The sequence below is a fragment of the Oncorhynchus clarkii genome, chromosome 20 (genome assembly GCF_045791955.1).
Source record: "Oncorhynchus clarkii lewisi isolate Uvic-CL-2024 chromosome 20, UVic_Ocla_1.0, whole genome shotgun sequence".
In the NCBI taxonomy this organism is placed as follows: Eukaryota; Metazoa; Chordata; class Actinopteri; order Salmoniformes; family Salmonidae; genus Oncorhynchus; species Oncorhynchus clarkii.
The window spans coordinates 83,701,546-83,722,463 of NC_092166.1; the positions used below are offsets into that span (position 1 = coordinate 83,701,546).

At 47.7% G+C, this 20,918-nt stretch overlaps 1 protein-coding gene across 1 annotated transcript in view; it reads left to right on the forward strand.

Annotated features, from left to right (window-relative positions):
* The first annotated feature begins 204 nt into the window (after nt 1–204).
* The window catches only part of LOC139376995 (leucine-rich repeat transmembrane protein FLRT3-like), a 29,111-nt gene continuing 8,397 nt past the window's right edge, over nt 205–20,918 (forward strand). Inside the window, exons 1-2 of the mRNA XM_071120044.1 lie at nt 205–494; nt 18,584–19,407. The gene's annotated coding sequence lies outside the window, so the exon portion shown is untranslated. The remainder of the gene's footprint in view (nt 495–18,583; nt 19,408–20,918) is intronic.

Consider the following 20,918-nt stretch of genomic DNA (forward strand, 5'->3'; position numbering starts at 1 on the left):
GCCAATAAAGCCCCTTGAATTGAATTGAGAGAGGGAGAGACAGGGAGCGAGAGAGAGAGAGAGAGGCAAAGGGGGACAGGGAGCAAGCAGGAGAGAGAGAGAGAGAGAGAGAGAGAGAGTGAAAGAGAGCGAGCGAGGCCCCTCCCCAAGTTGAAATCTATCCAGCTCTATGGATGCAGGGCTAGAGGATGATGATGTAAATTCACACTTGTAGTGCGCTCTGCCCAAGCGGTCTGTCCTGCCTGTAATACGTTCCTGGGTTCCTTACCACAGCCAGAAGACTGGAGTGTCTATTCACGACCAGTAAACCAGACCAGTGCTGCTGCAACAGCTTCAGTCTACAGAACGGATACCATTCGGTTGGGGTTCAAGACTGGGCTTTTTGGATCTGAAGATATTCTCTATTGGAATATATTCGGACTTTTCTGTCTGCTTTTCTAGCGAGGATATTTATTTATTTTTCTTTCCTTTTTGTGTGTGTGTTGATTCAAGAGGTAAGTGTATTTTATTTAATGCAGAGGTTATTTTCCCTATCGCTCTTTATTTTCCTGTATCTCTCCCCCCCTTTTTTCTAAGGAAGGAAATAGAAAAGTGAGCAGATTTGAAGGAATCTATTTCTGGTGATTTCAAAAATGAGGACATGTTTCTACATTTCCATCAGCAAGTTATTCTGCAGCTCCGTGTTAATTCCTTCGTTAATAGGTTATAGGTTTTCAACACAATCAAATGTTTTTTTAATTATATTTTTTTTTAGTTGAAGGTGAGAGAGTAAAGATAAGCATTTACACCAAATCAAAGGAAAAAAATTAAATAATAATATATTCATCAATAATATAATTTAACCACAAAGAGCTCATAACAGGTTCTGAAAAGAGTTAAAAAATTGTTCGTAATATTTCATTTTAGATCTATAGATTAAAATCAATTTAAAAAAAGACTATTCCTCACTATTCTTCATTTTAATAATACACTACCTGACTTTCCTATAACCTACACAAAGACTACTTTTACTAGACGTGTGTTTACGTGCTGCTTCGCCGACGACACGTTCGGAGAGAAAGTAGCAGCTCTGGTGGCAATGCAGCATTGTTCTCCGTCTGTCCCTCTGTCCGCAGTACCAAACACAGAGACCGACTCCCCAATGCCGCTCCGATAACGGCTCACCGACTGGAAACCCTGCAACTCCCCAGCGGAGGGGGGACAACAGGGATCTTACCCTCCCTTATTCACTGAGATATATTTAACATTCCTCATGGATAGCCTACTGAGGGATAGATACCGAGGGCGCAGAGAGAATATAATGAATCGTGGAGTTGGAAATACGTAAAAGACAAATCGCGGTCTAAGCAACTAAGCCTCTTGTCGGCAGGAAGCTTCGGAGGAGCTGGAAGACACCCCGGTGAGTGTCTGACATTCCTGCGTTGATCCGGGAGAGAGGGAGAGCGGAGGTTTGACACCGAGGGCAGATTAACCGGTGGGAAAACTCCGCGAAATGCATCTCTCTCCTCCTACAGCCACAACAAGCTCAGCGCCAAGGTTCAGCTCCCCTGTTCACTTTAGGGGGGGCTGTGTGTGTTTTCACCACAAAGGAGGTTAGGGGGTCCAACGCCTAGTTTTGATTTACATTTGGTCGAGTTGTCTATTAATTGGAATGTAACGTGATATCACCCTCTCATTTTATTTAAGTTAAAAGTTGGGTGAAAAAATAGGAAATTCCCTTAAGTGAATTACTTTTTGCAAATCTTATCCGTTTTCGACGTCGACTCAACGTCATCATATTTTGTTTGTTTGTTGTTGACGGTTCAAATGACGTGTGAACAGCATTGATTCAACCCGGTTTTGACCGGTGGGGAAGCCCCGAAGCAAGCCACGTTTTGATGTGTGGTGTGTTCCTCTCCGCATGCCATTCATTGCCACATACCCGGAGCGCTCTCATATCGCATCTCGCAGTGGATCTCTCTCCAGCCTACCAGCCCACTCGAACGACGCACAACGATTTTCACGCCGATCTCCATTTCGTATAATACTCTATAAAATAGTAATAAACTAGTGGCAATATCATAACTCGTTCATGACCCAATCAATCACTTATCTCTTATTAAGATAACGATCTATAGCCTCCGGTATCAATAAGCGTCTAGCGGGGAAAAGCAGTTGAGATGATAACACTAGTATTATCTGATAGAGCCGATTACATTTTTTTATTTAACTCGGGCAGTCAGGTAAGAACAAAGTCTTATTTGCAATGACAGCCTACCAGGGAACAGTGGGTTAACTGCATTGTTCAGGGGCAGAACATTTTTTTTCTACCTTGTCAGCTCAGGGATTTAAACTTTTCACCTTCCTGTTACTAGTTCAACACTCTAGCCACTAGGCCACCTGTCTCTAACCACTAGGCTACCTGCTCTAACCACTAGGCTACCTGGCTCTAACCACTAGGCTACCTGTCTCTAACCACTAGGCTACCTGCTCTAACCACTAGGCCACCTGTCTCTAACCACTAGGCTACCTGTCTCTAACCACTAGGCTACCTGTCTCTGACCACTAGGCCACCTGTCTCTAACCACTAGGCTACCTGTCTCTAACCACTAGGCTACCTGTATCTAACCACTAGGCTACCTGTCTCTAACCACTAGGCCACCTGTCTCTAACCACTAGGCTACCTGTCTCTAACCACTAGGCCACCTGTCTCTAACCACTAGACTACCTGTCTCTAACCACTAGGCTACCTGCTCTAACCACTAGGCTACCTGTCTCGTACCACATAGGCTACCTGCTCTAACCACTAGGCTACCTGCTCTAACCACTAGGCTACCTGCTATTACCACTAGGCTACCTGCTCTAACCACTAGGCTACCTGTCTCTAACCACTAGGCTACCTGCCTCTAACCACTAGGCTACCTGCCTCTAACCACTAGGCTACCTGTTCTAACCACTAAGCTGCCTGCTCTAACCACTAGACTACCTGTCTCTAACCACTAGGCTACCTGCTCTAACCACTAAGCCACCTGTCTCTAACCACTAGACTACCTGTCTCTAACCACTAGGCTACCTGCTCTAACCACTAGGCTACCTGTTCTAACCACTAGGCTACCTGTTCTAACCACTAGGCTACCTGTCTCTAACCACTAGACTACACTAGGCTACCTGTCTCTAACCACTAGGCTACCTGTCTCTAACCACTAGGCTACCTGCTCTAACGACTAGGCTACCTGCCTCTAACCACTAGGGTACCTGCCTCTAACCACTAGGCTACCTGCCTCTAACCACTAGGCTACCTGTCTCTAACCACTAGGCTACCTGCTCTAACCACTAAGCCACCTGTCTCTAACCACTAGGCTACCTGTCTCTAACCACTAGGCTACCTGCTCTAACCACTAGGCTACCTGTTCTAACCACTAGGCTACCTGCTCTAACCACTAGGCTACCTGCTCTAACCACTAGGCTACCTGTTCTAACCACTAGGCTACCTGCTCTAACCACTAGGCTACCTGTTCTAACCACTAGGCTACCTGCTCTAACCACTAGGCTACCTGCTCTAACCACTAGGCTACCTGCTCTAACCACTAGGCTACCTGTCTCTGGCCACTAGGCTACCTGCTCTAACCACTAGGCTACCTGTTCTAACCACTAGGCTACCTGCTCTAACCACTAGGCTACCTGCTCTAACCACTAGGCTACCCTGCCGCTTCGTATGTTTACAGTTCTACATTAAAGCAGATTCCCAAACTAACGGTAAAACCATTAACATAATGTATGTAGCGTGACCATTAGCTAGATGATGCGCAGTCCGTGTGAATACAAAATGCCCCGTTAATTGGCATTTTCACTTTTTCCTCCAGATTATCAAAATAAGGATATAGGCTGTATATCTAACATGGGCAAATAATCAAATATCACCACAAGGTAACTGAACCCGAGCGTTATGCCTAACCTACTAAATATTTAGGTTCCCTGATCAGATGATCAGAATTTGTATTGGCTATTTATCTATTTATTTATAATATCAAATACTTAACGTGATGGTAATATCACAAGGCTACTTGAAATGAATGTTACGTTTCCTCTCCTTCGATCAAAGTTGTTAGGGACAAATGTGTGTATTGAAGGTCATGGGGATATTTGCTAACAGCCATCTAGGGCAGCAATTCACATGATTGTGTAGTAGGAGTATAGACCTATGGGAGTGATGAAATAAACTCAGCCATTGATCTTGGTGATTGGTGTTAAAAGGCCCCAATCCACTATTTGGGGCAGATAAACATGAGAAAAAAGTAGGGCATCAATTCAACAACGTCTAGGCTTATGGTTTCACCATACACCCTGATTACACATATGCAAGGATGTTTTTGATAGGTAACCTCACTGCAATACCCAACTGATTAAAACCAAATGGTCGGCCTATAGCTGGAAAAACAAAGTAGAATGGCTCAATAGTCTACACCAGAGCATTCTATTTAACAACAAATGGTTCTGGGCTAGACTGATGAAAGCATATCTTGAAAGGTACCTTTAATAACTGATTACAAATAAGAGTAGCAACTAGCTATTGACATTGAGCTATTGTACAGTTGGGAGATAGACAGTGGAATAAATAGGCTGGTCTATTTACGTCTGTCGGTCAGTCTTAGACAGGGTAGGGGGACAGAGCTACACAAAACAGGTGCTATCAAGAACCTCATATGTTTCTTCGGTTCTCCCCTTTGAAGAACCCCTTTTTGCTTCCGGATAAAACCCTTTTGGTTCCAGATAAAACCCTTTTCAGTTCCAGGTAGAACCCTTTTCAGTTCCAGGTAGAACCCTTTTCAGTTCCAGGTAGAACCCTTTTGGTTCCAGATAAAACCCTTTTCAGTTCCAGGTAGAACCCTTTTCTGTTCCAGTTAGAACCCTTTTGGTTCTAGATAGAACCCTTTTGGTTCCAGGTAGAACCCTTTTGGTTCTAGATAGAACCCTTTTGGTTCTAGATAGAACCCTTTTGGTTCCAGGTAGAACCCTTTTGGTTCCAGATAAAACCCTTTTCAGTTCCAGGTAGAACCCTTTTCAGTTCCAGGTAGAACCCTTTTGGTTCCAGGTAGAACCTTTTTCAGTTCCAGGTAGAACCCTTTTGGTTCCAGGTAGAACCCTTTTCAGTTCCAGGTAGAACCCTTTTGGTTCTAGATAGAACCCTTTTGGTTCCAGGTAGAACCCTTTTAGTTCTAGATAGAGCGCTCTTGGTTCCGTGTAAAACCAAAAGGTTTTTACCTGGAACCACCAAAAAGGAGTCTCCCAATGGGGCCCCCAAGTGGCGCAGAGGTTTAAGGCACTGCATCTCAGTGTTAGAGGTGTCAATACAGACACCCTGGGTCAAATCCAGGCTGTTTCACAACAGGATGTGATTGGGAGTCCCATAGGTTGGGGCACAATTGGAACAGAGTCACCCGGGGTAGGCCATCATTGTAAATAAGAATTTGTTCTGAACTGAATTGCCTAGTTAAATAAAAAACTGGGGACAGCCAAAGTCTTTTTTTTTGTTTTGTTCTAAGAGGACAGCCTATTGTTCTGCTGTGTGGACCTCCCCAGGGCAAAGTCACTGGTCAATTGGTTTTCACAGAGAAGGACCTCCATTACTGGAGTCTACTAGGTTACCAGGTATACAGACGTGTCATCTAGACGAAGGACTGAGAATAATATCCATAACACACTTTGTTTTCTTTGTAAAACTTTGACCTTTGACCGATCTGAGGCAGTAATAGTATAGAAAGACCCCAATACAGTACTATTTCTAATTCTCTACATCTAGGCCTAATTCAATTTCTTTCATCATCGATGAAACAAATAGAGGCTTTTCTAAATCACCAATTCCAATCCCACCAGAAAGAAATCGCAAATTATAGTGAGCGACACAGAGAGAAGGAGACTGAAGGGAATTATAGTGAGCAACATAGAGAGAAGGAGACTGAAGGGAATTATAGTGAGCAACATAGAGAGGAGGAGACTGAAGGGAATTATAGTGAGTGAAGGGAAGAGGAGGAGACTGAAGGGAATTATAGTGAGCAACATAGAGAGAATGAGACTGAAGGGAATTATAGTGAGCAACATAGAGAGAAGGAGACTGAAGGGAATTATAGTGAGCGACATAGAGAGAAGGAGACTGAAGGGAATTATAGTGAGCAACATAGAGAGTAGGAGACTGAAGGGAATTATAGTGAGCAACATAGAGAGAATGAGACTGAAGGGAATTATAGTGAGCAACATAGAGAGAAGGAGACTGAAGGGAATTATAGTGAGCGACATAGAGAGAAGGAGACTGAAGGGAATTATAGTGAGCAACATAGAGAGGAGGAGACTGAAGGGAATTATAGTGAGCAACATAGAGAGGAGGAGACTGAAGGGAATTATAGTGAGTGACATAGAGAGAAGGAGACTGAAGGGAATTATAGTGAGCGACATAGAGAGAGTAGGAGACTGAAGGGAATTATAGTGAGCAACATAGAGAGAAGGAGACTGAAGGGAATTATAGTGAGCAACATAGAGAGAAGGAGACTGAAGGGAATTATAGTGAGCGACATAGAGAGAGTAGGAGACTGAAGGGAATTATAGTGAGCAACATAGAGAGGAGGAGATTGAAGGGAATTATAGTGAGTGAAGGGAAGAGAAGGATAAGGATAAAAGAAAGGAAATGAGCTTTTCCTCTTGTTTGCTTGAGTCCAACATGGAAACTAGGCCTAAAAGGCCTCCAGTGTAATAAGCTAAACTCACCACCCTGGCCGTTCATGCCAAGCCTGCTCTCCTTCAGAATAGTGGTAGCTCCAATACCTTGGCAGGTGATACAGCCCAGACAGCCAAGCACCAGTCCATTGATAGTGTGGGTTGGTGTGTGTCTGCCACACACACACACACACACACACACACACACACACACACACACACACACACACACACACACACACACACACACACACACACACACACACACACACACACACACACACACACACACACACACACACACACACACGGCTAGTTCGTCTCATCTTGCAGTGCCTACCACCCCCATGTGGTAAAAAGTGTGCAGCTGCTACAGCAACAGGGCCATCTCTCCTTCCTTTCATAGCATTACAATGGAGAGCCCCCCGTCTTCCACAGACCTCTCTCTCTCTCTCTCTCTCTCTCTCTCTCCCTCTCTCTCTCTCTCTCTCTCTCCCTCTCTGTCTGTCTGTCTGTCTGTCTGTCTCTCTCTCTCTCTCTCTCTCTCTCTCTCTCTCTCTCTCTCTCTCTCTCTCTCTCTCTCTCTCTCTCGCTTGTGCCAGCAACAGTAATCTGTTCATCCAAGCCAACAGTAGAGAGGCTACACACCAAAACTAAACTATGATATATTCTCTCTCTGAAATGCAACCTGCCAGTGTCCCTGTCCCTCCCTGTGAATTCAGATGCCTTCATGAATGTTCTTTCTTGTCTTGGTAAGACCCAGTATGTCTCAGTAGACCTGGGTAAGACCCAGTATGTCCCAGTAGACCTGGGTAAGACCCAGTATGTCTCAGTAGACCTGGGTAAGACCCAGTATGTCTCAGTAGACCTGGGTAAGACCCAGTATGCCTCAGTAGACCTGGGTAAGACCCAGGGGGTCCCAGTAGACCTGGGTAAGACCCAGTATGTCTCAGTAGACCTGGGTAAGACCCAGTATGTCTCAGTAGGCCTGGGTAAGACCCAGTATGTCTCAGTAGACCTGGGTAAGACCCAGTACGTCTCAGTAGACCTGGTTAAGACCCAGTATGTCTCAGTAGACCTGGGTAAGACCCAGTATGTCTCAGTAGACCTGGGTAAGACCCAGTATGTCTCAATAAGCCTGGGTAAGACCCAGGGGGTCCCAGTAGACCTGGGTAAGACCCAGTATGTCTCAGTAGGCCTGGGTAAAACCCAGTATGTCTCAGTAGACCTGCGTAAGACCCAGGATGTCTCAGTAGACCTGGGTAAGACCCAGTATGTCTCAGTAGACCTGGATAAGACCCAGTATGTCTCAGTAAGCCTGGGTAAGATCCAGGGTGTCCCAGTAGACCTGGGTAAGACCCAGTATGTCTCAGTAGGCCTGGGTAAAACCCAGTATGTCTCAGTAGACCTGGGTAAGACCCAGGATGTCTCAGTAGACCTGGGTAAGACCCAGTATGTCTCAGTAGGCCTGGGTAAGACCCAGGGGGTTCCAGTAGACCTGGGTAAGGCCCAGTATGTCTCAGTAGGCCTGGGTAAGACCCAGGGTGTCCCAGTAGACCTGGGTAAGACCCAGTATGTCTCAGTAGGCCTGGGTAAAACCCAGTATGTCTCAGTAGACCTGGGTAAGACCCAGGATGTCTCAGTAGACCTGGGTAAGACCCAGTATGTCTCAGTAGACCTGGATAAGACCCAGTATGTCTCAGTAAGCCTGGGTAAGACCCAGGGGGTCCCAGTAGACCTGGGTAAGACCCAGTATGTCTCAGTAGGCCTGGGTAAAACCCAGTATGTCTCAGTAGACCTGGGTAAGACCCAGGATGTCTCAGTAGACCTGGGTAAGACCCAGTATGTCTCAGTAGGCCTGGGTAAGACCCAGGGGGTTCCAGTAGACCTGGGTAAGACCCAGTATGTCTCAGTAGGCCTGGGTAAGACTCAGTATGTCTCAGTAAACCTGGGTAAGACCCAGTATGTCTCAGTAGACCTGGGTAAGACCCAGTATGTCTCATTAGGCCTGGGTAAGACCCAGTATGTCTCAGTAGGCCTGGGTAAGACCCAGTATGTCTCAGTAGACCTGGGTAAGACCCAGTATGTCTCAGTAAACCTGGGTAAGACCCAGGGGGTCCCAGTAGACCCACAGTACGACCTATGCAACCCTTCTTACTCACTCTCTCTCATTCTCTCTTTTTCTCTTTCTCTCTCAACAACTTAGAATAGTGACAAATCTAGACAGTTGGTGAAGGTGCCTGGGGGTAAAGTAACAGTCTATTATTAATCCTAAAGAATAAAAATCTGTTCTTCTGAAATAAAAGCCAGAAGAAGAAAGGAAACAAAATCAAAAACAGTCTACATTCTAAAATAAATTATAATGGGAATTCTAATACTAAATTATATTATAGTTGTGGTTCCTTTTGCCTAAACTGGATAGATATGTTCCTAGATGTAAAATAGATAGATATGTTCCTAGTTGTAAAATAGATAGATATCTTCCTAGATGTAAAATAGATAGATATCTTCCTAGATGTAAAATAGATAGATATCTTCCTAGATGTAAAATAGATAGATATGTTCCTAGATGTAAAATAGATAGATATCTTCCTAGATGTAAAATAGATAGATATGTTCCTAGATGTAAAATAGATAGATATCTTCCTAGATGTAAAATAGATAGATATCTTCCTAGATGTAAAATAGATAGATATCTTCCTAGATGTAAAATAGATAGATATCTTCCTAGATGTAAAATAGATAGATATGTTCCTAGATGTAAAATAGATAGATATCTTCCTAGTTGTAAAATAGATAGATATCTTCCTAGATGTAAAAAGCATAGATATGTTCCTAGATGTAAAATGGAAGACTCAGCATCAGTTGTAAGCTGACTAGTTGAAGACCACCATGAGGTATTACCATAATATGCTATGTATGTATTTGCTGTGAAATTGTTTCTGAATCTTTTTTCTTGAAGGTGCTTTTGTGCATCTCAAACCGCACTAGATTCCCTTCCCTATATAGTGCACCACTTCTGAACAGTGCCCATAGGGCTCTAGTGCACTAAATATGGAATATGATACTATTTGGGATGCAGACCTTGTTATTCCAGAGTTAAAGTGTACTTAGGTGTGTTGATGTCTCTAGCTGTGGCTGTAAGTCATCACTGTCCTGTGGCTATAAGCTAAAAGCTATCCCTGTCATGTGTTTATACTCTATCCCAGTCCTGTGGCTATACGCTATAAGCTATCCCTGTCCTGTGGCTATAAACTATCACTGTCCTGTGGCTATACGCTATCCCTGTCCTGTGGCTATAAGCTATAAGCTATCCCTGTCCTGTGGCTATACGCTATAAGCTATCCCTGTCCTGTGGCCATAAGCTATCCCTGTCCTGTGGCTATAAGCTATAAGCTATCCCTGTCCTGTGGCTATAAACTATCACTGTCCTGTGGCTATACGCTATCCCTGTCCTGTGGCTATAAGCTATACGCTATCCCTGTCCTGTGGCTATACGCTATAAGCTATCCCTGTCCTGTGGCTATAAGCTATACGCTATCCCTGTCCTGTGGCTATACGCTATACACTATCACTGTCCTGTGGCTATACACTATAAGCTATAAGCTATCCCTGTCCTGTGGCTATACGCTATACACTATCACTGTCCTGTGGCTATACGCTATCACTGTCCTGTGGCTATACGCTATAAGCGACCCCTGTCCTGAGGCTTTGTGTTAGTCCCTCACGCTCTCTTTCCCTCTTCCTAAAGGTAATTAGCTGGAGTTAACAGTGTGTGTGTGTGTGTGTGTGTGTGTGTGTGTGTGTGTGTGTGTGTGTGTGTGTGTGTGTGTGTGTGTGTGTGTGTGTGTGTGTGTGTGTGTGTGTGTGTGTGTGTGTGTGTGTGTGTGTGTGTGTGTGTGTGTGTGTGTGTGTGTGTGTGTGTGTGTGTGTGTGTGTGTGTGTGAGCGTTGGACTAGTAACCGGAAGGTCGCAAGTTCAAACCCCCGAGCTGACAAGGTACAAATCTGTCGTTCTGCCCGTGAACAGGCAGTTAACCCACACTGTTCCTAGGCCGTCATTGAAAATAAGAATTTGTTCTTAACTGACTTGCCTGGTTAAATGAAGCTAAAAAATCAAATCTACCATTCCAGTGTTTTATTTGCTATATTGTATTTACTTTGCCACCATGGCCTTTTTTTGCCTTTACCTCCCTTATCTCACCTCATTTGTTCACATCGTATATAGACTTGTTTCTACTGTATTATTGACTGTGTGTTTGTTTTACTCCATGTGTAACTCTGTGTCGTTGTATGTGTCGAACTGCTTTGCTTTATCTTGGCCAGGTCGCAATTGTAAATGAGAACTTGTTCTCAACTTGCCTACCTGGTTAAACAATGGAGAAATAAATAAAATACTCACAGACAATATTTTGACAGTTTTGGAAACTTTAGAGTGTTTTCTATCCAATACTAGTAATAATATGAATATATTAGCAACTGAGACTGAGGAGCTGGCCGTTTACAATGGGCACCTTTCCATCCAAGCTACTCAACACTGCCCCTGCAGCCATAAAAAGTTAACCGCTAGGTTCTTAACTGCTAGGCTTCTCTCCGTTAGGTTCTTAACCGCTAGGTTCTTAACCGCTATGCTCTTAACCCACTAGGTTCTTAACCGCTATGCTCTTAACCCACTAGGTTCTTAACCGCTAGGCTTCTATCCGTTAGGTTCTTAACCGCTAGGTTCTTAACCGCTATGCTCTTAACCCACTAGGTTCTTAACCCACTAGGTTCTTAACCGCTAGGCTTCTCCCCGTTAGGTTCTTTACCGCTAGGTTCTTAACCGCTATGCTCTTAACCCACTAGGTTCTTAACCGCTATGCTCTTAACCCACTAGGTTCTTAACCACTAGGTTCTTAACCGCTATGCTCTTAACCCACTAGGTTCTTAACCCACTAGGTTCTTAACCGCTAGGCTTCTCCCCATTAGGTTCTTAACCGCTAGGTTCTTAACCGCAATGCTCTTAACCCACTAGGTTCTTAACCGCTATGCTCTTAACCCACTAGGTTCTTAACCGCTAGGCTTCTATCCGCTAGGCTACCTATTTTTGATCTCTTTTCTTTTCAGTTTTTTTTTTTTGTCAAATGTTTTTCCTGTTCCTAAACTTATCAGAGATCACATCTGCTGTTTAGTGTCTCCCTCCAGACTAATCTAGTGTATTATCTGTCATAGCTTTAGGGCCTAATCTCTTACTGTTTTTAGATGCAGCGGGACAGAGTGAAATAGAGAGAGTGGTGAGTGTGCATGTGATGTCATCAGACAGCAGCGTCTCAGGACTGGAGCTGTAATCGAGTTACAAGCATCTCGATTCCCTAATCTTCTACCTTGTCGGGAGCTACGACTGTTAAATGGCCCACTCTCTTGTTCCCCACTTACCTCTTCTGTGTTCTACTGAAGCACACTAGCATGGAAACTAGACTAACACGCACGCACACACACACACGCGCACACACACGCACACACACACACACACACACACACACACACACACACACACACACACACACACACACACACACACACACACACACACACACACACACACACACACACACACACACACACACACACACACACACACACACACACACACACTATAGCAGAGCAGAGACAGAGTTACACGTAAAGACACAATGCCATTGTGTTGTCAGGGGAAACATAACATTAAGCTTGGCAGAGGAATATCTATTTTTAACTCCAGTGGTTTAATAGAAGATGTATTCATAGTAGTATGTGTGTGTGTAGTAGTGTGTTTGTGTGTGTGTGTGTTTGTGTGTGTGTGTGTGTGTGTTGGAAATGTGTTTGTGTGAGTGTGTGTGTGGGGGGGGGGGGGGGGGGGGTGTTCGTGTGTGTGTGGGAATGTGTGTGTGTGTGTGTGTGTGGGAACGTGTGTGTGTTGTGTGTGTGTGTGTGTGTGTGGGCGTGCTACTCCAGTTGCCCTGTTGTATTCATGACAATTTCAAATTAGCTTTCTGATCACCGTGAAGAGAGGGGGGGCCTTTTAGTTCAAGAGCTGCCTTAGGGGTCTCGCTCAGTGGCCTCTTTCCGTGGTCACAGCTAAGTGGTATGTTGCCGTGGTCATAGCTCAGTGGCGTGTTGCTAGCTCAGTTGCGTGGTCAAATATTCTGTCTAGAAAGGACCCCTTCTCTTTTATGAGAACAGAGCAGAGAGAGCAGAGATAGTAGAGAGAACAGGGAGAGCAGAGAGTGCAGAGAGTGTAGAGAGAGCAGAGAGAGCAGAGAGAGTAGAGAGAGCAGAGAGAGCAGAGAGAACAGCGAGAGTAGAGAGAGTAGAGAGAGCAGAGAGAGCAGAGAGAGTAGAGAGAGCAGAGAGAGCAGAGAGAACAGAGAGAGCAGAGAGAGCAGAGAGAGCAGAGAGAGTAGAGAGAACAGAGAGATTAGAGAGAGTAGAGAGAGCAGAGAGAGTAGAGAGAGCAGAGAGAGTAGAGAGAGCAGAGAGAACAGAGAGAGAGAGAACAGGGAGAGCAGAGAGATTAGAGAGAGAGTGGAGAGAGAAGCGAGAACAGGAGAGAGCAGGAGAGAGCAGGAAAGAACAGGAGAGGGCAGGAGAGAACAGGAGAGAGCAGGAGAGAACAGGAGAGAACAGGAGGGAGCAGGAGAGGGCAGGAGAGAACAGGAGAGAACAGGAGGGAGCAGGAGAGGGCAGGAGAGAACAGGAGAGAATAAGAGAGAGCAGGAGAGAACATGAGAGAGCAGGAGGGGAACTAGTGAACTGAGCAAGGCAGGGGAGGACAGAAGAGAACAGAAAGGAACAGGAGGGGTCCCACCCACTTGCTTTGTATCAGGGGTCTAGATCACTGTCACTTTTCAAATGCAAAGACATTCTTTTCTACAATCACCATAGAAAAGAGGGGAGGAAGGGGGTGGATGGATTGCTGAGGTGGACGGAGGTGGTTGGGTGGGGGGGGGGGGGGGGGCAACACACACAGTCCTGGTTGCACAAAACTGTTGGAGGTAAGAAAAAAAATAAGGTTTTCATAAAAATCAACAGTGAATACAGAGGTTCATCTGTGTGGTTATTTTGGGTCTTACCAACGATGCCCACTATCAGAGAGAAGCAGGCTAATCTGGGTTTTACCAACGATGCCCACTATCAGAGAGAAGCAGGCTAATCTGGGTTTTACCAACAATGTCCACTATCAGAGAGAAGCAGGCAAAACCTGTGTTTTACCAACAATGTCCACTATCAGAGAGAAGCAGGCTAATCTGGGTTTTACCAACAATGTCCACTATCAGAGAGAAGCAGGCTAATCTGGGTCTTGCCAACAATGTCCACTATCAGAGAGAAGCAGGCTAATCTGGGTCTTACCAACAATGTCCACTATCAGAGGGAAGCAGGCTAATCTGGGTCTTACCAACAATGTCCACTATCAGAGAGAAGCAGGCTAATCTGGGTTTTACCAACAATGTCCACTATCAGAGAGAAGCAGGCTAATCTGGGTCTTACCAACAATGTCCACTATCAGAGAGAAGCAGGTTAACCTGGGTCTTACCAACGATGCCCACTATCAGAGAGAAGCAGGCTAATTTGGGCAAGCGAAAAAAATCCCACTGACATAGAGAGACACTTAATAAGGCATTAGGGTCTCTGTTTCATTCTCAACTCCCATAAGGCATCATGGTCTCTATCTCAGTATCAACTGGGGCCTCTGTCTCAGTATCAACTCCCATAAGGCATTAGGGTCTCTGTGTCAGTATCAACTCCCATAAGGCATTAGGGTCTCTATCTCAGTATCATCTCCCATAAGGCATTAGGGTCTCTGTCTCAGTATCAACTCCCATAAGGCATCATGGTCTCTGTCTCAGTATCAACTCCGATAAGGCATCATGGTCTCTATCTCAGTATCAACTCCCGTTATATTAAAACACATGCAGAGTGTTAGACAGCGGTAGACCAGGAGTGTTAGACAGCGGTAGACCAGGAGTGTTAGACAGCGTTAGACCAGGAGTGTTAGACAGCGTTAGACCCGGAGTGTTAGACAGCGTTAGACCCAGAGCCTTAGACAGCGGTAGACCTGGAGCATTAGACAGCGGTAGACCAGGAGTGTTAGACAGCGGTAGACCCGGAGCATTAGACAGCGGTAGACCTGGAACGGTAGACCCGGAGCATTAGACAGCGGTAGACCAGGAGCATTAGACAGCGGTAGACCCGGAGCATTAGACAGCGGTAGACCCGGAGCATTAGACAGCGGTAGACCCGGAGCGGTAGACAGCAGTAGACCTGGAGCGGTAGACAGCGGTAGACAGCGGTAGACCCGGAGCGGTTGACCAGGAGCGATAGACCCGGAGCATTAGACAGCGGTAGACAGCGGTAGACCCGGAGCGGTAGACCAGGAGCGGTAGACCCGGAGCATTAGACAGCGGTAGACCCGGAGCGGTAGACAGCGGTAGACCCGGAGCGGTAGACAGCGGTAGACCAGGAGTGTTAGACAGCGGTAGACCCGGAGCGGTAGACAGCGGTAGACCAGGAGCGGTAGACCAGGAGCAGTAGACCCGGAGCGGTAGACAGCGGTAGACCGGAGCATTAGACAGCGGTAGACCCGGAGCATTAGACAGCGGTAGACAGCAGTAGACCCGGAGCATTAGACAGCGGTAGACCCGGGGCGGTAGACAGCGGTAGACAGCGGTAGACCTGGAACGGTAGACCCGGAGCGGTAGACCCGGAGCGGTAGACCCGGAGCATTAGACAGCGGTAGACCCGGAGCGGTAGACAGCGGTAGACCCGGAGCGGTAGACAGCGGTAGACCAGGAGCGGTAGACCAGGAGCGGTAGACCCGGAGCGGTAGACAGCGGTAGACCCGGAGCATTAGACAGCGGTAGACCCGGAGCATTAGACAGCGGTAGACCTGGAACGGTAGACCCGGAGCATTAGACAACGGTAGACCAGGAGCATTAGACAGCGGTAGACCCGGAGCATTAGACAGCGGTAGACCCGGAGCATTAGACAGCGGTAGACCCGGAGCGGTAGACAGCGGTAGACCTGGAGCGGTAGACAGCGGTAGACAGCGGTAGACAGCGGTAGACCCGGAGCGGTAGACCAGGAAAGGTAGACCCGCAGCATTAGACAGCGGTAGACAGCGGTAGACCCGGAGCGGTAGACCAGGCATCATGGTCTCTATCTCAGTATCAACTCCCGTTATATTAAAACACATGCAGAGTGTTAGACAGCGGTAGACCAGGAGTGTTAGACAGCGGTAGACCAGGAGTGTTAGACAGCGTTAGACCAGGAGTGTTAGACAGAGTTAGACCCGGAGTGTTAGACAGCGTTAGACCCAGAGGCTTAGACAGCGGTAGACCTGGAGCGGTAGACAGCGGTAGACAGCGGTAGACCCGGAGCGGTAGACCAGGAGCGGTAGACCCGGAGAATTAGACAGCGGTAGACAGCGGTAGACCCGGAGCGGTAGACCAGGAGCGGTAGACCCGGAGCATTAGACAGCGGTAGACCCGGAGCGGTAGACAGCGGTAGACCCGGAGTGGTAGACAGCGGTAGACCAGGAGTGTTAGACAGCGGTAGACCCGGAGCGGTATACAGCGGTAGACCAGGAGCGGTAGACCAGGAGCGGTAGACCCGGAGCGGTAGACAGCGGTAGACCCGGAGCATTAGACAGCGGTAGACCCGGAGCATTAGACAGCGGTAGACAGCAGTAGACCCGGAGCATTAGACAGCGGTAGACCCGGGGCGGTAGACAGCGGTAGACAGCGGTAGACCTGGAACGGTAGACCAGGAGCGGTAGACCCGGAGCGGTAGACCCGGAGCATTAGACAGCGGTAGACCCGGAGCGGTAGACAGCGGTAGACCCGGAGCGGTAGACAGCGGTAGACCAGGAGCGGTAGACCAGGAGCGGTAGACCCGGAGCGGTAGACAGCGGTAGACCCGGAGCATTAGACAGCGGTAGACCCGGAGCATTAGACAGCGGTAGACCTGGAACGCTAGACCCGGAGCATTAGACAGCGGTAGACCAGGAGCATTAGACAGCGGTAGACCCGGAGCATTAGACAGCGGTAGACCCGGAGCATTAGACAGCGGTAGACCCGGAGCGGTAGACAGCGGTAGACCTGGAGCGGTAGACAGCGGTAGACAGCGGTAGACAGCGGTAGACCCGGAGCGGTAGACCAGGAGCGGTAGACCTGGAGCATTAGACAGCGGTAGACAGCGGTAGACCCGGAGCGGTAGACCAGGAGCGGTAGACCCGGAGCATTAGACAGCGGTAGACCCGGAGCGGTAGACAGCGGTAGACCCGGAGCGGTAGACAGCGGTAGACCAGGAGTGTTAGACAGCGGTAGACCCGGAGCGGTAGACAGCGGTAGACCAGGAGCGGTAGACCAGGAGCGGTAGACCCGGAGCGGTAGACAGCGGTAGACCCGGAGCATTAGACAGCGGTAGACCCGGAGCATTAGACAGCGGTAGACAGCAGTAGACCCGGAGCATTAGACAGCGGTAGACCCGGGGCGGTAGACAGCGGTAGACAGCGGTAGACCTGGAACGGTAGACCCGGAGCGGTAGACCCGGAGCGGTAGACCCGGAGCATTAGACAGCGGTAGACCCGGAGCGGTAGACAGCGGTAGACCCGGAGCGGTAAACAGCGGTAGACCAGTAGCGGTAGACCAGGAGCGGTAGACCCGGAGCGGTAGACAGCGGTAGACCCGGAGCATTAGACAGCGGTAGACCCGGAGCATTAGACAGCGGTAGACCTGGAACGGTAGATCCGGAGCATTAGACAGCGGTAGACCAGGAGCATTAGACAGCGGTAGACCCGGAGCATTAGACAGCGGTAGACCCGGAGCATTAGACAGCGGTAGACCCGGAGCGGTAGACAGCGGTAGACCTGGAGCGGTAGACAGCGATAGACAGCGGTAGACAGCGGTAGACCCGGAGCAGTAGACCAGGAGCGGTAGACCTGGAGCATTAGACAGCGGTAGACAGCGGTAGACCCGGAGCGGTAGACCAGGAGCGGTAGACCCGGAGCATTAGACAGCGGTAGACAGCGATAGACCCGGAGCGGTAGACAGCGGTAGACCAGGAGTGTTAGACAGCGGTAGACCCGGAGCGGTAGACAGCGGTAGACCAGGAGCGGTAGACCAGGAGCGGTAGACCCGGAGCGGTAGACAGCGGTAGACCCGGAGCATTAGACAGCGGTAGACCCGGAGCATTAGACAGCGGTAGACAGCGGTAGACCCGGAGCATTAGACAGCGGTAGACCCGGAGCGGTAGACAGCGGTAGACAGCGGTAGACCTGGAACGGTAGACCCGGAGCGGTAGAACCGGAGCGGTAGACCCGGAGCATTAGACAGCGGTAGACAGCGGTAGACCCGGAGCGTGTGTGCTGTTGCTAATTTGTGCTCACAGCTATCAGATTTCTTAAAATGTATCCCAAACAGAGACTACAAATAGAATAAATAGCATCTTCACAACATTTCACCTTGTTAGAGATTTCTGAATCCGCCTTTCATTGACTCTGAATTCCCCTATTGCATTGTCCTCTATAAATATACGTTCTAAAGATGCCTTGTTTGATGAGAGAGGAAGAAGGGAGGGGAAATCAACAGACAGAGGTAGACTGAATGGCACCATGCTGTGTGTCTCTTTGCATAACATCAGCCAGCAAGCCATATGACATCTATTAACCTCCAAGGAGATGTCCCAAATCGCACCTTATTCCCTACCTAGATCCCTATGGGACCTGGTGACAAGTAGTGCACTATATAGGAAATAGGGTGCCCGAAAGTGATTTCCCTTCATTCCTCATACTTACAGACACTGTCTGAATGAGTCAGATGTTACAGTGACTGCTAATTGGATTTTAAATAACGCTGATTTCTGTCTCTTTGTGGGCACAGGAATTAAAGGAGGCCACAACGTGATCCAGCGAGCAGGGATCTGACCGTACGGGACCTGCGCCAACCGACGATCCGTCCGTTGTCCTGTCGTCCGTTGGTCTCCTGAGGAATAGCTGAGGGGACGTACCACTGTTACCAAAGTACTTTGGATTAATGTACGGCACAGGCTCACGGAGGGAGAACGTGATTCTGGGTTTCCTGCAGGGCTGGAGTACATGAGTGATACAGGCCTGGAGTGAGCCTGTACTATCAGGATTGGTGTTGGCATGGCTCAGTCCACCTTCTGGACCTTCTTTTCATCATGACTGATCAGCTTGACCACAGACCCTGAGGAGAGCCTGTATCTGCCAGAGGATCTTTCCTAAGAGGACGGAGCCTCTATGTAACACAAAGAGATCTAAGTTAAGACGATACAAAAGACTCTACAACTACTACGACTAAAACAGAGCAACAACAAAAAAACAAGAAAACTCAGGCTTGCTTTTGAGAGGAAAAGCCTGCAGCTTTGTCTGAGTTTGAGTGGAGATGCTTTTTCCACCACTGACAGTCCTGGCAAAGCCTTTGATGGCTTGAGCAGCTGACAAAACAAGAGGAGGGTCAGCTAAAAAAAACAAGGATCAGTTTAAGTTCAAACACACTGATCCGGGTCACAATATAACCAAGGTTATAACCAAACACGTCTCTCTCTCTCTCTCTTACTACGCAAATAAACTTAAGCTTTCTGAAAAGGACTTAATAGGAAAGATTTCAACGTAAATCTCGATTGGATCTGCTGGATTGGGAAAGGATTCTTCGGTGGCTGGATATCGATTCTTTTATATCAGGTATGGCAGCCACAGTATGATTGGATGGTGGCTTTACGCCTCGCTGACCAAATCCAGGTTTCTAATAATAGGTATGTGTGTGTGTGTGTGTGTGTGTGTGTGTGTGTGTGTGTGTGTGTGTGTGTGTGTGTGTGTGTGTGTGTGTGTGTGTGTGTGTGTGTGTGTGTTTTCTAATGAGACGTGAGGAGCGACAGGACATTCATTTTAATTGATGTCAAGTCTGACTACCAGTCACAACTCTGACTACCAGTCACAACTCTGACTACCAGTCACAAGTCTGACTACCAGTCACAAGTCTGACTACCAGTCACAACTCTGGCTACCAGTCACAACTCTGACTACCAGTCACAACTCTGACTACCAGTCACAACTCTGACTACCAGTCACAACTCTGACTACCAGTCACAACTCTGGCTACCAGTCACAACTCTGACTACCAGTCACAACTCTGACTACCAGTCACAACTCTGGCTACCAGTCACAACTCTGACTACCAGTCACAACTCTGGCTACCAGTCACAACTCTGACTACCAGTCACAACTCTGACTACCAGTCACAACTCTGACTACCAGTCACAACTCTGACTCCCAGTCCCAACTCTGACTACCAGTCACAACTCTGACTACCAGTCACAACTCTGACTACCAGTCACAACTCTGGCTACCAGTCACAACTCTGACTACCAGTCACAACTCTGGCTACCAGTCACAACTCTGGCTACCAGTCACAACTCTGGCTACCAGTCACAACTCTGGCTACCAGTCACAACTCTGACTACCAGTCACAGCCTGACTACCAGTCACAACTCTGACTACCAGTCACAACTCTGGCTACCAGTCACAACTCTGACTACCAGTCACAACTCTGACTACCAGTCACAACTCTGACTACCAGTCACAACTCTGACTACCAGTCATAACTCTGACTACCAGTCACAACTCTGGCTACCAGTCACAACTCTGACTACTAGTCACAACTCTGACTACCAGTCACAACTCTGACTACCAGTCACACTTCTGACTACCAGTCACAACTCTGGCTACCAGTCACAACTCTGACTACCAGTCACAACTCTGACTACCAGTCACAACTCTGACTACCAGTCACAACTCTGACTACCAGTCACAACTCTGACTACCAGTCACAACTCTGACTACCAGTCACAACTCTGACTACCAGTCACAACTCTGACTACCAGTCACAACTCTGACTACCAGTCACAACTCTGGCTACCAGTCACAACTCTGACTACCAGTCACAACTCTGACTACCAGTCACAACTCTGACTACCAGTCACAACTCTGACTACCAGTCACAACTCTGGCTACCAGTCACAACAACTCTGGCTACCTCACAACCCTGACTACCAGTCACAACTCTGACTACCAGTCACAACTCTGACTACCAGTCACAACTCTGACTCCCAGTCCCAACTCTGACTACCAGTCACAACTCTGACTACCAGTCACAACTCTGACTACCAGTCACAACTCTGGCTACCAGTCACAAC